The sequence below is a fragment of the Neopsephotus bourkii genome, unplaced genomic scaffold (genome assembly GCF_033783945.1).
Source record: "Neopsephotus bourkii isolate Nb327-2 ecotype Australia unplaced genomic scaffold, CSIRO-AGI_Nbou_v1 NB_1248, whole genome shotgun sequence".
Taxonomy (NCBI): Eukaryota; Metazoa; Chordata; class Aves; order Psittaciformes; family Psittacidae; genus Neopsephotus; species Neopsephotus bourkii.
In genome coordinates this window covers 5,013,523-5,031,925 of record NW_026901733.1, presented here as the reverse complement: position 1 = coordinate 5,031,925, position 18,403 = coordinate 5,013,523, and the positions used below count along the sequence as shown (strand labels likewise).

General features: G+C 42.1%; 1 protein-coding gene across 2 annotated transcripts in view; it reads right to left on the bottom strand.

The window, feature by feature from the left end:
- Positions 1-3,463, bottom strand: part of STX17 (syntaxin 17) — a 34,308-nt gene extending 30,845 nt beyond the window's left edge. Inside the window, exon 1 of one of the 2 annotated variants that reach the window (XM_061364734.1) lies at positions 2,735-3,463. The gene's annotated coding sequence lies outside the window, so the exon portion shown is untranslated. Of the gene's footprint in view, positions 1-2,482; positions 2,642-2,734 lie in introns of those variants that run through there. The other variant, XM_061364733.1, reaches the window with a different exon arrangement.
- Between the last annotated feature and the right edge of the window lie 14,940 nt (positions 3,464-18,403).

The window sequence follows — 18,403 nt, the reverse complement described above, 5'->3', positions numbered from 1 at the left end:
TCCTTGACTATATTCAGTGTGCAAGGTATTTCGGAAAATCAAAGAAATTGCAGTATCTGGTATTTTTAAATGCTGATGGTACAGGCCTGTTAGAGGTTATCTTCTAAGTAAAATACTATCAACTTAATATTCAAAATTCGTGCACCAAAATTCAATTATATTTCAGTGACAGAAGTAACACTCATCCAGAAGAGATGAAGATGCAGATGCAGAATAATTTCCTGTCAACAGTGTTATTAAAAAACAGAAGACCTATCCAAACAGTACTTTAGCAGCATTACCAAAGTATTATGTAGTTATAAAAATTATCTATCTCTCCCTTCCTAATTATTTATGCTTTATGGAGACTGGCCCCAAACTGAAACTGTAATTGTGAAGTAAAATTAGCATATAAGAATGACACAACCTGACATTTCATTTGATATGAAAATAATCTATGGTTCTTACTACCTTTATCCAGTCTGTTCACCCCGTGTCCTTGAAATTATTTAAATGTAGTTTCCATAAAGGATTAGTCCACATGCTCTCGTTAGTAAGCAACAGAGCAAAATAATATGAGGAGTTCCACTATTTGGACCTTTGCTTTAACAAATAAATGGGTATGTAAAGCAAACAAAATTCTTCAAAAATAGATCACTTCCTCTTTCAGTTTTTGAGGTCCGACTATCTTATTTCATTGTTTCAAATGTAAAATAATTCTAAGGGTTAAACGAATATTAGGGCATCCAATTCACAATGATGAACTGTGAATTTAATTTAATTCAGCCACTAACACAAAATCTCCACTTTTACTACACAGTGGTGCGAAGAAAGCACATAGTCACGTAGTTGTAGTCCATCAAAATTTAAATTGTAGCTTGTTATAAATTTCAGTAAATGCTGTTAATACACATCAAAGGTAATACTCATGAACTCTGGTTAAACTGCTGAGTGTTCTCCATTCAAATATGGTGGGAAAAACGCAGAATAAACCTGAAGAGTTGTGCTTGCCCAGGGAAACGCAATGCAATACATATATTTTATTTCAATTCACTTATGGACACTTTAGACAAGCACTAACACTAGAAAAAGTACTTCCAACATAGACGCCTTGTTTTTAATGGTTGTAAGGAAAAAAAGCTTTTTCCTTTTCTCCTTGTAAATAAAATAAATCAGAATACAGGTGCTAGAATGTAGGCTCAGAATACGTTTCTCACTAACATATTGTGAAACACTTCTTAGAGTAGTACTGGCCTGAAAATTGCAGTGACTGAATATTTACTATTGCTCACTTGGCTGAGGTCTGTAGTTAGTGAGGAGCATGCTCCTGTGGCGGGCTACAGCCAAACTGTGCTTTGGGTCTGAATTACATCTTTCTCCTTTAGCTGTAAAAGGAACCAAAGGAAAACAGTTCTGTTAGGCTGAAATAAGGTGCTGTCACCAGCCCTAGCATGCTCGCAAAGTGACAGGAAACTACTCAGTAGGATAAAAAACTGCACATGGGGGCTCAGAAACAGAATTAGCAGCTGTAGGTAGCAGGCTGTGGCTCCTAGCAGATCTGTGCGCTGGGGATCACCCAGCAAGACAAAATTGATCCAGCCAAGGCAGGAGCACACAACTGCACTTTGAGAAACCAGAGCATACAACATGCATTTTGTGTTGGTATTATGTTTAAACCAGCTGCAGGAGGGCAGAAAATACCTAATGACTGACACATCAACATTGTCTGAACAAACCAGAACCGGTGGAACGAGTATGTAGCAGACTGACACCTGCAATAAGCGGCTGCAACACAGTTCAACCCGCCATCAGAGCCCTAATAGCAATTCTTCTGTATTACTGAATTATGCCTCTGGTCTCACTCCAGCAACCAGAAGGTTATGGAGGCCTACCCTTCCACTATCTCTCCCTTGAAAAGCAAAGGGTGTGTGCACAGATTAGACACATAAGAATAATAAAGGTTTTAAGTCTTATATCAAGATTTGAAGTGGACTGTACTGTTTTCTAGTTTCTTTTTCCTGACTTACACTTTAAAAAGCTTGGGGAATGCCGGGCTAAACAACTCCTCACACGGTGCTTTTACTAAGAAGAAAGAATAACCCAAGCCGGTGTGCCAGGTTCTGGCTCGGGTCAGCCCTCCGGCGGCACCTCAGCCTGGGCCTCCCTAGCCGCTCTCGGGGGCACCCACACGGCCGGGACAGCCCCAGCCACAGCGCCGAGCTCACCGGCGCGGGCACCCAGGCGCCCGGCGGGAGAAAAGCCGCCCTCCCCGAGCAGAGCCGGGGAGCGGAGCGACCCCACCACCACCACCACCACCACCACCGCGCTAGCCAGCCCTCGGCCAAGGGACGCGGGCCTGTCAGCGCCATCAGGACCCGGCCGCGGCCCGCAAGGCCGAGGTGAGCTGGCGGCCGCCCCGCCGCGGCCCTTGCTGAGAGGCCGGAGCCCGGGACAAGGAACCAGCGCTCCGCTCACCGCCACGGGCCGCGCTGTGGGTTCCTACCGGCCGGTCACGTCCACAGTAACCAAGTCCAGGGTACGCCGGTCGCCCGCCAGGCCCCTCTCGCCTCCCCGACGGGAGAAGCGAAAGCAAAAGCATCTGGGCCGCCGCCGGTGGCGGCCGGGCAGCCACCAAGCCCAGCTGCCCGCCCTGCCAGTTGCCCGCTCCGCCAGTTGCCCGCTCCTTCCGTTCCCTGCTGCTCCAGCCCCTGCCCGCCGTGTGATCCCTCCCCCGCGACCGCCCGCGGCCCCTCACCGTGTGGCGGCAGCGGCCGAGACGAGGACCGCGGGACGCTGTGCGGTAGCCGGCGAGCAGGGCTTCCCCTCCGCGGGAAGCGGCCCAACCCCCGCCCGCCGCACAGAGCCGCCGCGCTCGGGGCGGTTTGCCTCATGTTTATTTCGCTCCGTGACTCTTGGTGAGGGGCGGGAAGGGGAGGAGGGAGAGGAAGAGGAGGCTGACTTGGGCAGGAAGGGAGTACCTGGTGTCTGGGATAAGGGATCTTCGGGGGTGAATAGTTAGATTTCTTCTTCTAAAGGAGGGTCAAATGTTCCCACCATCATTCAAACAACGCCTGTTAAGGTCCCTGCTACCAACATTTTGCTTGCCTTGACACATAATGTAGACAATACCAAATTGTCAGGTGAGGCCCTGGGAATAAAGGGCATCGATGTGTAAGGGACGAACACTGACCAGCCCGTGGCAGTGAGGCTTCTTTCTCCCTTCGCTAACCTTCACTGTTTCTAACAGCAAGGTCCTGTACCTGGGCTCTGGGGTCCCCAACATAAGGACATGGCCTTGCTTGAGCAAGTCCAGAGGAGGCCATGAAGATGATCAGAGGGCTGGAGCACCTCTCCTATGAAGACAGGCTGAGAGAGCTGGGCTTGTTCAATCTGGGGAAGAGAAGGCTCTGGGGTGACCTTAGAGCAGCCTTCCAATACCTAGAGGAGACCTACAGGAAACCTGTAAAGGGACCTTTTACAAAGACATGTATAAATGGGACAAGGGGAATGTATTTAAGCTGAAAGAGGGTAGAATGTAGATTCTCAGAATACAGAATCACAGAACCATTAGGTCTGGGAGGAGCCTCTGGTGAACAGCTAGTCCAGCCCCCCTGCGCTATCTGCATAGTTCACAGTAAGTGATTCACCTAACAGTTCTGAAGAGAAGGAATTGTAACTGAACTTGTGTCAGAAGTTTGTTTTTTGGATGGTGTTATTCTTGGCCTTGAAGTGACCTAGACAAAAATACTGAATCATTACTTTGCTGTCGTGAATAAAGGACAGATCACTTAAATAAACTCCTTTGAATTGCTTTGTAAGATCTCTCTTGTGAAAGTACTCCTCTGAAGACAGTCAAAGTGGAAGTTGTACATTCAAGATAAAGACTCAAAGCCACACCTGGAGTTTGAGGGAGGATGACTGCCATGAGGCAGGGCTGAAGAGGACCTGGACATTATGCTACTTTTTCAGTTGCACATGAGCTTTCAGAACAAAGCTTTTGCTAGGCATATGCTGGAGCAAAACCAGAGGAACAACTGGAATGGGCACTACTCGTATTTATAGAATTAATAAAACCATTATCAAAATAATGCATTCACTGTTTGGGCACTTACACTTCAACAGGATGTTAAATATTGGAAAGAGTCCAGAAGAAAGTTATGAAAGGTGTGGAAAATGAATGTGAATGTGAGATGTTTTAAAAGCACAATCCAATGCAGGTGGAGAGGTATGTTTGCCATAAGCATACTAGTACTTGTCTGGGTTAGAGATACTTGAGGAGTAGAGGCAGTGTTGGCTTTCAGAAAATTACAAAAGAAGCAAAACTAAATATATATACATATATATAAATGTATACTAGAAATATGGCATATCTTAATTGGCTGTAGGATTAAATCGTCTATGAAGCTGTTTTGAAACAGGACAGAATTTTCAGTTTATAAAACTGAGATTTTTTTAAAGGTATAGTGTAGTTCAAGCATACACAGCTGCAATTCTGGTGCAGAATTCATTGGCAGAGGTTCTGTGTGGTCTGATATGGAGGTGGTACCATTATGATGTTATACTCAGTCTTTCTTCTCCTTAAACTTTATGACTTCAGAAGAAGACCAAGAAGTCTACATACACAGCAGCAAAAGAAGGAATAGAATCCCAAGGATATTCCCAAAAATAAAGGGTTGAAGGGTTTATCTGAGTTCTAACAGGCAATATCTGAAGAGCTCCTGGCACATTTCATTGTGAACACAATGTTCATGCCTGACTGTCCAGTTCTACTACCATTGCTAATGTGGTCTCCCAGACAACCCAGCAGTGACTTCAGAGAAGTCCTAATTTCCTCAAGGAAAAAATGACAATGCAAAATGCCATGTCACTCATGTAACAATCATCAAAGGAACAAGAGTTCCACCTTCAGGTCTGGGAAAATACTACCTCTGATGGCAAAAGATATCTCAGAAAAAAAAATAAATAATGCATAGTTACAGTTTGACTTCCTGGTTACAGACAGACACAGACTTGTATTGCACATCTGTGATCACTTTTGAGTGGTCTGTTATAGGTCTGACCACTGTGTATATTCCTGTACCTTTATCAGAGAAACCGTCCTGTATCACCAATAAATAATGTACAAGAAATCATGGGGAGTCCTAGAAAGGCAGAGAAATGTTGTACATTGACTAAGGAAGAGTTTGCAGCAGTTTCTTTTTCCAGTCATAGTTTTCAGATAAATGAATTCAAGATCAGGATCCAGATGTGCCATTAACTGAACATGCACAGCTCTCTCCTCAGCAATCTTTCCTTATACACGACTCTCAAATAACTCATGCTGGGGTTGGTATTTCAGTGAGGGTTGTTCAATAAACACAGAACTTCCCAGATACTTACATTACATTCCAAAGATATATCTTTTTCCCACTAGAACATTTACAAATTCTGTTGCCTTTTTCAATGCATTATTATTACAGACACACTGATTTCACTGTCAAAAATCTTGTGCTGGCAAGAACCGACAATAAAGTTTCCATTGTGTCATGGAAAACAGCCATCACTCTGTTACAGTGAATATTGCTCTTTCTCACAGTCTTTCAGAAGCACAAAGCTGTTTGAAATGAAATCGCCTTCTACAATACATCCCTGACAAAAAAATTCCAACCCTTTCAGTAACTCTTGAGAGGTGTTTTGTGGAATATGTGGCAGCATTTTCTGAAACTGTCTTCCTGATGTGAGTAAAATACTGTGGGTTGGTTTGCGGGAAACTGTTTGCTACTGTTAATAAAAATCGTGCTGTAGATTTTTATTGGGTGGACTTCTGATCCAATGCCCTTTTAATGTACCTTGCTTCAAAACCAGCTCAGGTTTGGTTGGGGATCATTTCTATAGTACCGCAGAAAGTAAGCCTCCCAGGTGGTAATGAAACAGAAGAGGTTTGTTATACATTAACATATTTGCAGTAGCAGTAACATGGAATAGGGTGTAAAAGGAGGAGAGGAAGCAATTAGAGCAAAGCAGATTTGATTTTAAAAGAACACTTTTGCACTGGTTGCACTGGTTATTTGTGTTTTCCAGCGTATTCACAAATCTCACGCTGTGACCTCGATGCACGAATGGTTAACAGTAGCTGCCATTGTTCTGCCCCTGCAACAGCGGTGCAAAAAAGGCTATACAGAGAGAATGGTAGATACAGAAACTATCTACAGCACCTGGTCTGCAGTAGGATTTCCCTACTGACAAGAGCAGGGTGAAATAATATGCATTGCTAGCTGGTGGGAGCTTGTGTTGCCAGCAGTTGGGGAAGGTGCTTCTGTAGCACTTTGCCTGGGTAGCCTTAGCTATCCAATGCTAGCATAATCAAAGGACGTAAAACATTAAAACAAAAGTTTCTGGGGTTGTGTCCCTACCTGGAAAATTCCCCATGGCCGGAACTTCATCAAGATCCATGTTTTTTTTCTCCCAATGTCTTTTCATTCCCACTGGAGCTGAACAGGATTTCTCCTGCTCAGAACTATTGATCAGCTTTCAGTATGTGCTGTAGCAGTGGTATATCAGATATTTTCAGTTTCATTTGTAAGGTCACCTAAGCAGTTTTACTTCAGAAGAATGTTGAGCTAACTCAGTTAAAAAGCTTCTAGTGGGACTGTCGTTTGTCCACATTCATCTCTAGTTATAGGACTGAAATACATTGGCATCACTTTAATATAAATTCCTCCAAGTTATTTTAACTAAAAAAAACCACCTGTTTCCATACAGGGCAGTTTTACCAGCTGAAGGAAACTGGTCCATCTTTTTGTTTTTTGCACAAGGCCTTAGAATTCTGTATCAAATCTTTGTGTCATTCAAGTCAATGGTAAGATTTCCCTTAAACTTATCAGGGTGAGGATTTTGTTCTTTGTCTGGGTTCCAATGCTTCCTGACACAAGAAAATACAAGCTGTATTCAGGAGGGAAAAGAATAGAAGGTGGCTAATCAGCTGAACAAACATTCATTTATCCAGTTCATCCACCATACTTAACAGTAAACATTCCTTTTGTAAAATCATTCAGCCCTGAAAGAGGGATTCCCAGCGTCTTTTAATTGCAGACCAAAGGTATAATATCGTCAACTTTCATTCACAGTTAGTTTACATTAACATGTTTTTAAAGCCATTTTTAAATTTTCTCGCTTAGTTAAGAAGGTGATTCGGGTTCTGCTGCTTCTCTAACACATACAGATCATGAGCAACTGCCTGTTCAGTAAAAACTTAGAGTATTTCAGAAACAAAACTTAGAATACTCACACTCATCTGGGGTGCTTTCTCACTGGCTTGACGTTATGAGACTACTTTTCAGATTTCTAGAGTTCTCTTTGCCTTCTCTTTTTCTCTTTATGGGATAACTAGAAAGACACTGTTCAGCTCTGCCAAAAAAGCTCCTTGTGCTGAGAGGTGGGACAAATAGACATGAAGATCTGTATGCTAGATGGTTGGGTTATGGAATATTTATTGGATATTGGTTTTCTGCAGATAAAATGCTTATCAGACTCTTCCTGATTTAAAATCCATGTCGTACTCCAAGACTTACACCAAGATCATCAGGAATTTTCCTCTCTGTATAATGACCTATTAAAGCTACTCTGGTTTAAAGGCCATCTAACTTTGGATTGTGCCCAACAGTAGCCACAAGCGCACAGTGAGATTGGAGTAAGACTCAGACAAGCGTGTGTGCTAGTTCCTCCTCAATGTCTTCAACTTGTTTTTACACTGGGGGTTTCCTGAACCAGATGTGGTTTGTTTCCTTAGTAACCCCAGTGGGTCTCTTTTTCAGATGCTCACCCAGACTCCCCTCGAAAGAAGTAAAGCTCCTTTGGGCACACAGTCCTTTGGATCTTCACAGGTCTGCTGCTGTCTGCTTAAAGAGGCTGGCTCTTTTGACAGTTGATTGCTGTCCAACGTCTCCATGCTACTCATTAAACTGCAGACTTCAGTTCCGGGCTACACTGTCTTGTTTTTCAGGCTCAACCAGTCCTTGTGGACAACATTGTTCATCCCTATTGTTTTGCTTTAGGCCTTTTCCATTTCTGATACTTATTTATTTATTTAAATTATTAGCTGCACACAGTATTAATTTTTCCAGGCAAAATGCAAATTTATATGATGTTGTAATTGTGTTTTCTGTTTTGTTGTCTATTACTTTGCTAGCAGCTCCTAGTGTTTCATATGTTCTTCTTTCCCTCCTCTTTTTTTTTATTAATCATACCTGAAACGTTTTCCAGCAAATGTTCATTATAATCCTGAAGTCTTGCTTTGAGTAGTAATGGCCAACATAATTGTTGGCTACTTAGCTTAGGAACTGGCCATACAGTTACACTGGAAATCACTGAAGGCAAGATAATAATTAAGGCAGTCATACAAAGGAATATTTTCACTCGCAAGAAAGTGGCTCTTGCTAGGAGAAGTCAGGGTGAGTCAGAAGTGAAGAGGAAGAATGGATGAGGTATAAATCAACATCTATTGCTAGAAAGCATCTGTCATTTCTGATATGTGGCAAGTGGTATGAAATTTTAAATGAAGTGAAACTTTATCTTAGTAAGTCATAAAACATGCTTTCTCAAGTCAGAACCTTGTTTGGTCCTGTGCTGCTTTTTTTTTCTTTCTGTCTTACATGTTTTCCAGTATCCATCAATTCCTTTGTATCTAGGGAACCCCTCATGACCTGGATCTTTACAGTGATGCTTGATGATATTATCTTGAAAAGTTTAAGTTGCTTCTGGCAGAATTCAAACCCTTTTCTCTGAAAAACGTAAAATGAGAAGGTAGTCACAGTTAACTCCTTCAATGTCTCCTGGCTTCCTGCTAGGTCATAGATGTATCAAAGCAAGGCATGGAACTGCTGGCATAAGGCAAATGGCTTAAATTCACATTTCAAACTTGCTCCTTTCTTCCCTGCTAGACAGTTTTACTGCAGAGGTGCTCATCAGCACCCCTTGAATAAAAAAATGATGTTCTAGTGTCAAAGATGCAAAGCTGAAGGTGTCAGCTCCACTGTCAAGTCAGGTAGACCTTTTCACTACCTCACAGGCAGTATCGTGCACACACTAAAACTATGAAGTGCTCAAGTTCTGTAACAGTAGAGTGGAGAACCTACATAAACAAATATATGTGATCCAGAGACTTGATTCCACAGTAAGGATTGTTTTTATAAATAATGTTTGAATCTCGTTCTATTTACTTTTAGAACGGCAGTAACACTGTGAAGCCCTGAAGTTCAGTCTAGAGATAAACCTACTTTAAAGTTTTGCCTCAGATAAAGCAAGCCTCTAAAGCCTATTTTAGTTTTAAATGTAATTGAAAGTTGATTTTCTCAATGAGTACTTTGGGGTGCATGTTCAGCTAGCTATGTGGAGAATTAGCTGCAAGTCCCATTACTGCTAATGCTACTACTAATTCCCTGCACATCACACTGAATATTTACATCTTTGTTTAGTATTTAGATGAGCCATTAAAATACCAGTTTCTCACTGCTACAGTCATCTGTAATACAAAAAAAAAAAAAAAAATCCACAAATGTGGAAAAGACAGTTTTTAATTAATGACCTTTAATGCTATTCAAAAGATAGCATTATTACAATTTGAATTAAACCTTAAATTCCAACTAAAATGGCTTTATTTCTTACCTTGGAAATAGTAGATTTGATTAATGTTCTGTGGGTACTGTGCATGTAGATTGTTTCCTCATGTGCAAAAAGCTCTGAGTGTCTGAGAAGCTTAAGAGGGGCATTAGCTTAATGCTTGGGTGGTACAGAGAGTGTTATTTTAGCAGTTTTAAATCTGGTGGCAAATACTGTCCGCAGGGTGGATTTTGATCATTTATGAAGGGTTCTTTTCTGTGTCAGCTGCAGACAGGCAAAACACTGGGAAAAAAAAACCTTTAATTGGTGTGTGGCTGAGTTTGGCAACACACTTTGATAGTAGAGTTTGACTGGATGTTGTTCTCAGTCTGCCTGACTGCTTCATGCTGAGGGTCATCTCTGAGCTGGACAGCAGTCCCATAGCGAATAGGATGGGGGGGATGAATGCAAAATAGCTTTTATGAGACTCAAAGAGAAACCAAAACAACTTTTCTTTGTATTTAAGTGCAAAGTCTGCTATTTAACATTCTTTTGCAAGTAGTAGATTTGGTCTCTTAGCTGTTTTTATAAATTGTGATATTTATGTATCTATGATTATTTTAGGGTTTTATTATGAGTTTTATTGCTCCACCACAAGAGACTTGTTCGGTCTCTTGCTATGTCTGGAACAGAGCTATGGCTCAACAAGAGTAGCTGTCATCATTTTTCCAAGTGATACACCAAAATTTTCGAGGGAGAGGGGATACAACACCCCAGGAGGTCACCACTGTTACTCTCCATCTTGATTTCTCTTGTGAAAAATTATCAGCTTCCCTTTGCTACCCTCTTTCACTCCTCAACATCAGGCCTGGGGAGTAAATTGGGAATCTGCCAGTACTTTCACTTCTAAAACTGGAAAATTCAGAGGTATAGCCAGGTATATATATGTTGTGGAGGGTTGCTAGATGTGCGGGCTGACAAGAAGCAGGGCAGAAGAGATGCAGTGCTTGGATGAGAGCATAATACACCTGAACAGTGAGAAGAAAGGACTACAGTGAAGGCAGGAGTGAGTCCAGATTCAATCTGTTTGTCTAGGAAGTCTAGCAGACACGTGGGAGGAAAACAGTTCAAAACCCAAAACAGAGTGAACGTTAAAAGTTTACACTGCTGTGTTTTTAACCTAATGCTGTGTGACCTACATTTCTGTTCTGGGGGATGTGACTCAGGGGGTTGTCCAACTAGAGTCTGGCCCTCCTGAAGGTGACTTTCAGAACCTCAGTGAATCAGATGAAAGTTTGCCTGGAATATAAAAGTGCCATGTATTTCTCAGGACTGTTTCAGAGCTGATGACTAAAGAAATTTCCTGGGACCAGTTGAACCCCAGCCTTTCTGTTCGGGTTAATGGACTCACAGCAGAGCTTAATGTTCAAATGTTATGAACAAGATTCCTCCACACTACTTCAGACTTCAGTTACTCTGGAAAACTTAAGCTACACATCCACCACTTCAGGACCATCTTCAAGATATATTTCAGGAGAACAAGTTAGTCCTTCCTGAGCTCTGTCACTGCAGCCCTCTGCACTTTATGACTTCCCTTCAAGGTGGCAGGAGCACAAAGAGCTGCCCCACCAGCTGGCACTGTTCATGCAACACCCATTTCCAGCAGCAGAGGCTCTCCACTGATAGTGATTCCTAGGAAAAACTCTGCATGCAGATACAAGTGGAGCAATAAAGTCACCTGTGCCTCCTGCGGAATTCCATTGTCTTTACAGGTAGTTCCACAAAGAAGGAGCAAAAGTGGGATCATAGTTTGGCTCTGCATGCTTGGAGGAGGGCTTTCATAGAGCAGTAGGATGAGCTTCCTGATGAGGATACAGAGATCTGCCATCTTCCAGCCCCCACCCTATGTGTATTTCATGTTATTAATAGATTTGTTCTTTGCATTGCCACCTTCAAAGTACTCTGCCACTAATCTCTCTTGCTGTTTGCCAACTTTGTTCTCCTGTGTATGACTCACCCCAAAAGCTCTTTACCTTTTCCACTGTCCAAATGCCCTGGGTCTGTACTGCTCTTCAGCAGACCTAGAAGCCCTGCAGCAGTGCTAAAAGTACTCATACTAATATGTAGCAATGATTTGATATCATTGCTGCAAGGAGAGGAAGATATGTCAAAGATACACTTCACTGCCACTTCTAGCTGAAGTAAAGGGCCATCAGGCAGCACTGAGAATCACCATACCAACTTCCAAACACTGTGCTACAACATATAGTAGCATTTCAGAAGAAAATTGTATGAAAAGCTGAAATTTCATTGTGAAATATTAGATCTTCCTTTGACATACATAATTACAGAAAATTATTTCTATTTTAATTATTTTATGGGGTTAGACACAATAAAAAGAAGTTGGAAGCAATAGAATGCCAAGCTATATAAAGTTGTTTTTCTTTTTATCAATTTGTTATTTCATGAATGAAAGGCACAGAGAATGCAGATGTTATGATTTAAAAGTCCAAAATGTAAATTTCTCAGATAATATTCACATTTTATCAAAGTCAGTGGCAATTTTGCCATTGATTTCAATGTCACCAGTATTTGACTCATTTAAGATAAAAAAGGTCCTATTTCAATGTTCTGTAGTTTTTGTAGTGTTTCTTCCCTAGACTGGTGTCCAGTCTCACTGCAGCTCTTCAATAGACATTTTCTGCTAAGGCAGAGTGTTATTTGTCACCAAGTGCATGTGGATACAAACTGGATCATCAAATCAGTCCTCTAAAAAGTGAGTGAAAGAGAGAAAGTAAAGGTGCTCACTGTGCATGAGGCAGTTAACAATGGGACCTTTACAAAATGGGGAGAAGATGATGCTTGGGAGATGGGTTGGATATTCATGGACATAAGCGGATTTGCTGCAATGTATTACAGGTAGTGCCAAACTGAAAGATTTCACTGTTTTTCAGTGCCTGCTACTTCATTTAATCATTTTCAGTGACAAAGAGTGACAGTAAAGGCATACACAGCAAAACCAATGTGATAATGTCCGTATATGTACTGCATGGCGATAATGAATACACCAGAGGTTATCGACCATCTACTGTTAAACCTCTGTCTTAGGAGAGAAAATGGAAGCAGAGTTTGAATGAAAAGAACGGTAGGATTTAATCAATTTTCTGCCAGTGTGCAAACATCTGCATTGACAGTATTTAGCAAAATTGCAATACCTTGTCCAAGATGCACGTTAGGCAGAGATGGCTGGTGAACCTTCAGGTAGTGTGCTCATTATTTTCTATCTAATTTTCCTTTTTTTTAATGACATAGGCATTATTACTGTGTTCTGTGACCCAGCTCCATCCTAGCTACACTGAAGGATACCAGAGACTGGAGCAGCTGTTGGAAACATTGACTGAATGGTGACTTGTGTGCGTAGACAGAAGGGGAATTTTACCACCTAATACTGAAATTGCCCTGACATGCATTGTGTATAGAACTTTTACCACAAAGTTCTGGCTGCAAGCCTAAAGAGCACAGCCCAAACATTCAGCTTAGAAGGGTGGTTTTAATGGCAAACTGAGTGTGCAAGGTGAGGGAGAGCTATAGAGCCAAAACACAGAGAAAAAAACAAGTGGATAAGGGCAATTGGAGTGCCAAGGAAAAGAAGAACAAGACCAGATTTCACCTGTGTAAAAACGGATGCAGGCGTTAGTGTGTAATCCCCATCATCCCAAGCCATGAGGTACCACACAGAGAACATTTTCATGGTCAAAACAATTGTAAAAAATTAAGATGCTTGGAAAAAAATAGGCCAAGCAAGGGATATGGGTGGCCCGTATGCAGCAGAATGGGTGAAGGCAGGTTTCCTGAGGGTCTTAGGGCTGAGACCCCCAGATACTGGCAGCAGAGCTGGGTTCACCTTCAGCCTTTACTGTGATGGAGGCATTGATGGGGCTTTCACCTTTCCTCAGTTGCCCTGAAACTTGGATAAGATTTTCTTCTTTAAAACCTCTATTTTTCCACTGTATTTGGTTGAAACCACCCAGTGGGTTGTAAAGTCATAGCGTAACATAACCTTTGTTTGATTAGAAAACTAGGCCAGAGAGAACATTAAATAATATTATGGGTGTTCATGGCACAGGTAGAACAATTTGAAGATAAAAAGGCATTCTTTGGATTAAACAAGGTAATTCCTGAGGTTAGAAAAGCACACGTTTGTGTAATTAAGGACTGTGTTGTAATACTTACAAGGAAGGCAGGTGGGGAGGTATGTTCTTTAGGCAGAGAAGGTTCTTCCTGAACCTATTATTTCCTAACTTCTAAACGTTTGACTAGAGATACATAACTTTTTAAACAATTCTTTGTGTGTGTGTGTGTGAAATGTACATCTCAGGTATGGCAACTGTTCAAGTGCAAATTTATATGTAAATAGAATTGACTCCTTGTAGTAGGATAGGCGCTGTGGAAGTAGAACCATTTCTATAGTATCACCATCTATCTTTTGAGAAAGAGATGAGTATTTTTGCCTTGGCAATCCTGGTAACAAGGTGGAGGCAGTTTTACAATAATCTGAATATATTTAAGGTGTGCAGTTCATTTTTGTACCTAGTGAATAACTGTGTGCCCGAGTGGGTGCGTGGAAAATAAGAAAACCTTGGATTAGATAGAGAAGGTGAAACATGTTAAATTTATGCACATAACGTGTATCTACTAATATTCTAATGCATTTGATAAAGTCACTGTTACATGCCATTTTTAATGCATGTGATCACAATCAGTTTTCTTTGAAAGCTGTGATTCCAGGAGGGAAAAAAAAAATAAAAATCCATACATTGTAGAAACCAATACAAGTGTTTCATCAAATTAAAAGAGAAATCATGTTATTTTCCAGTCACAGTTCTCCTGTGGTCCCTCTGATGCTGTAGGAAGAGATGAAACAGAAACTGGCACAGGATGAAAGGACTATGGGCAGAGGTGGCACTCACTAACAGGGCGACACACGATTTCTTCTACACCGAGTGTAGTCTGGCACCTTTGGTCTGCAGCTGCACCTTGCGACTATAAAAGACAAGCTGCCAAATGCTTTGCTCACACACATTCAGTAATTAACAGTAAAACGATGACTAGGAACACTGAGGCAAATTAAGGAGCATGTTACCAAGAGAGTGCTGCAGAAGTGGTGCAACAGCCTACATCAGAATCTTCGCTTCTTTCCAGCAATCACATTTGTGACCTGGTGTAATGAAATTTTCTGTATTCTTTAGCCTGTCATGGTAAAGACAGCAAAAAAAATGACTGCTTTATCTGTAAGGAACATTATGTGTTGATATGGAAAAACTAAGTATCCTTCAAAATCACCTATGATGGCAAGTGTGTCATTATTTTCCTTAGCCCTTCCTCCCTATGGACAACAAAAAATGGATCCTTCATTTGTCGGGAACATTTTGTGTTGATACAGCTATCAGGGGGAAAAAGAAACAGCACATACAACCATCAGTTTGGCATTGATATAGTTGCTTTACATTTCTTTTTTGCCAGATAATTTTGATATAAAATATGGAACAAGATATGTGTAAATCATGTAAATCATTTCTGAAGGAACTCTGTGGCTTCAGAGCTGATAGTCTTTCCTGACCACCTGCTATGCCTTTCAGAGCAGTTTCATCCAGCCTACGTATCAGCTTTCACTGCATATCTTCTAAACAGTAAAATAGTCTAATTCTATATTAATTGACTGCTACATATTTTGGTTTTGAGTGGCAAGGTTTGGTAGTGAGGGGGCTACAGTGAGAAGCTGTTGGAAGCTTTACCTTGTGTCTGACAGAGCCAATGCCAGCTGGCTCCAAGGCTGAGCCCATCAGAGACAGTGGTAGCACCTGTGGATTAATGTATTTAAGAAGGGAAAAAAACCTGCACATGAATCTGCAGCCAGGGAAAGAGTGAGAACATGTGAGAGCAACAGCTCTGCATACATCCAGGTCAGTGTAGGAGGGCAGGAGGTGATGCAGGTGCCAGAGCAGAGATTCCCGTGCAGACCGTGGAGGTCCATGGTGGAGCAGATCTACACTTGTAGCCCATGGAGGACTCCACGCTGGAGGAGAGGGATGCCTGAAGGAGGCTGTTATTACGTGGGAAGTCCATGTTGGAGTAGGCTTCTGGAAGGACTTCTGGAGTGGTGGAAGGGACCCACGCTGGAGCAGCTCATGAAGAGCTGCAGCCTGTGGGAAGGACTCACACTGGAGAAGTTCATAGACGACTGTCTGCTGTGGGGGGAACCCTACACTGGAGCAGGGTAAGACAGTGAGGAGTGCTCCCTCTGAGGAGGAAGGAGAGGCAGAGACAATGTGTGATGAACTGACCGCATCCCTCATTCCCTGTTTTCTGTGCCACTGGCAGGGAGGAAATAGAGAAAATCAGGAGTGAAGTTGAGCTCAGAAAGAAGGGAGGGATGGGGGGGATGGTGTTTTAAGATTTTGTCTTTATTTCTCCTTATCCTACTCTGATTTGATTAGTAACAAACTAAACTCGTTCCCCAAGTCGAGCCTGTTCTGCCATTGATGGTGACTGGTGAGTGATCTCTCCCTGACCTTATCTTGACCTATGAGCCTTCCTTTTATTTCGTCTCCTGTGCCCAGCTGAGGAGGGTGCTTTGGTGGGTACCTGCATCCAGCCAGGGTCGACTGACCATAGTATTGATACAGAAGAAGGCACATTGCAGCATTCTCATCCTTTGTGCAAAAAAGCACACCACTTTTAATGAGAAAGGAAAAAGAAAGAGTGACAGTAAATTCAAGAGGCAGTTCATTCAAATAGCTTCTAAATAAAACATTTGCATTGTGTGAATAAATCTACATCCTGATGCCTGATCTCTGCAGCAGATCTTAACACACCTCGGGTGTCTTCATGCCTGGGAGATAGATCTAGTCATAAGGGTAAATCTGCCACCTTGCACATGTTTGGCTCTCGGTACTCTCTTCTTAACACATGATTGCATCTTAAATTCTATGCTCAATATGTTATGTTTCTGGAATGCGTAAATCCTAGGATGGGGACAAAGCAGAGGAAAACCAGATACACTGTTCCTCAGCTTTCAGATCCCATGTGAGCAATTCATTACAAAGCAGTCTTACTAAAGAATGCTGATATTCATGTATAGTCGCTTACCAAAACAAACTTCCTCCAAAACATACATGCACTTTTTAAGAATTCAGAAATAATGTCAATGTACTGAAATATTAATTTTAAATGCATTGCTTTGGGGTGGTACAACAAAAGTTGAGGCATGGGAAAGGGGAGAGATGAACTACAGTGTAAACTGAGGCTACTACCTGGGAAAAGAGGTATATGATAGAGACTGACAGCTCTACTTGTTAGAACCACACAGTCGCTCGCTCCCTGCCCCCCTTTTAACCCTCTGCTCCTGAAGGGATGGGGAGGAGAATCAAAAGATTGTAACTCCCACGGGTTGAGATAAGAACAGCCCAGTAACTGAGGTATAGCACAAATCACTACTGCTACCACCAATAACAATAATGATAAGGGAGGTAACAAGGGGAGAGAATACAAATGCTCACCACCCACCGACCAATACCCAGCCCAACCCTGGCAGTGATCTAGCCCTTCTGGGTAACTGCCTGCAGTTTTACATCGTGGGCATGACGTGCTGTGGGATGGAATACCTCTTTGGCTAGTTCGGGTCAGGTGTCCTGTCTGTCTTCCCCCCCAGCTTCTTGTGCCACTCCTCACTGGCAGAGCATGAGACTGAAAAGTCCTTGATCAGGGTAAGTGCTACTTAGCAACAACTGAAACATCAGTGTGTTGTCAGCATTGCTCTCAGACTACAGCAAAACACAGCACTGCACCAGCTACTAGGAAGGAGAAAAATAGCTGTGACAGTTGAACCCAGAACACTACTGAAGACTTTCTCATTTTCCTGTTGGTCTGGAAGATGCTCTCTCCCACGGAATAGTTGCCTTGGCCACAGCAAAGGGGGGCCTGTTGCCCAAACTCAGCACTTTCATAATCTATGGAAAAGAGCTAAATCCTGGTCTCTTAGGGGACTAGCAGTTTTTAAGCAGAACTAGATTTAGCATTTTCAAGTCTTCAGTTCATTTCCCTTTTATCTCAGACAGAGCCATGGTCATGCCATTGAGTGGAAAGCATTAATTGAGGTTCAGGGAGGGACTGGCAAACTGACCTTTGCAGATGAATCTCTACTGATTAATTTTCAATTTTGAGAGGTGTGTGTGAGAAGGAGAAGAAGATCTTTAGATCATTTTTGCTTCCTCTGACTGATACCCAACCACTAACATTTCTGAAACCCACTGGTTAGTTCATTTATGTTTTCAAGGTTGTCAGTGTAAAAAAGAAATATAGGGACAGAAACTTGAGTTTAAAATGATGCATCTCCAAAACTGATGGTGTTTGGGGTGCCTGTCGCTGGAAAGGTAGCACTTGCAATAAGTTGCAAGTGCAGTGTGTATCAGTCTAAACCTCAGAATTTTCGCAGATATCCAGAAAAGTTTGGAAAGAGATGGGTGCCTGGAGCCCTGCTTAGGCATCTGTTTACCATATGTTTTCAGTAAGAAAATGAAATCAAATGTTAGAAAATCTGTGAGAGGTAAAATGTAGGAGGCACCTAACTAAAAATAGCGAGGCTTGCATGGAGACTGGACAGCTGGGTCTTCATAATCTCAAAAGGGAGCATAGTTAATGCAATTTTACCAAGTGCTTCTGAAGCACAGTGATACTGGTCCTCACAGAAGCCATATCTGATCCATGGATCTCCACCAGTCCCAGAATATAGAGAAAGAGTAGTTTGGTTGCCCACAGCAGGTACAGGATAAACATTAACAAGGTAAGT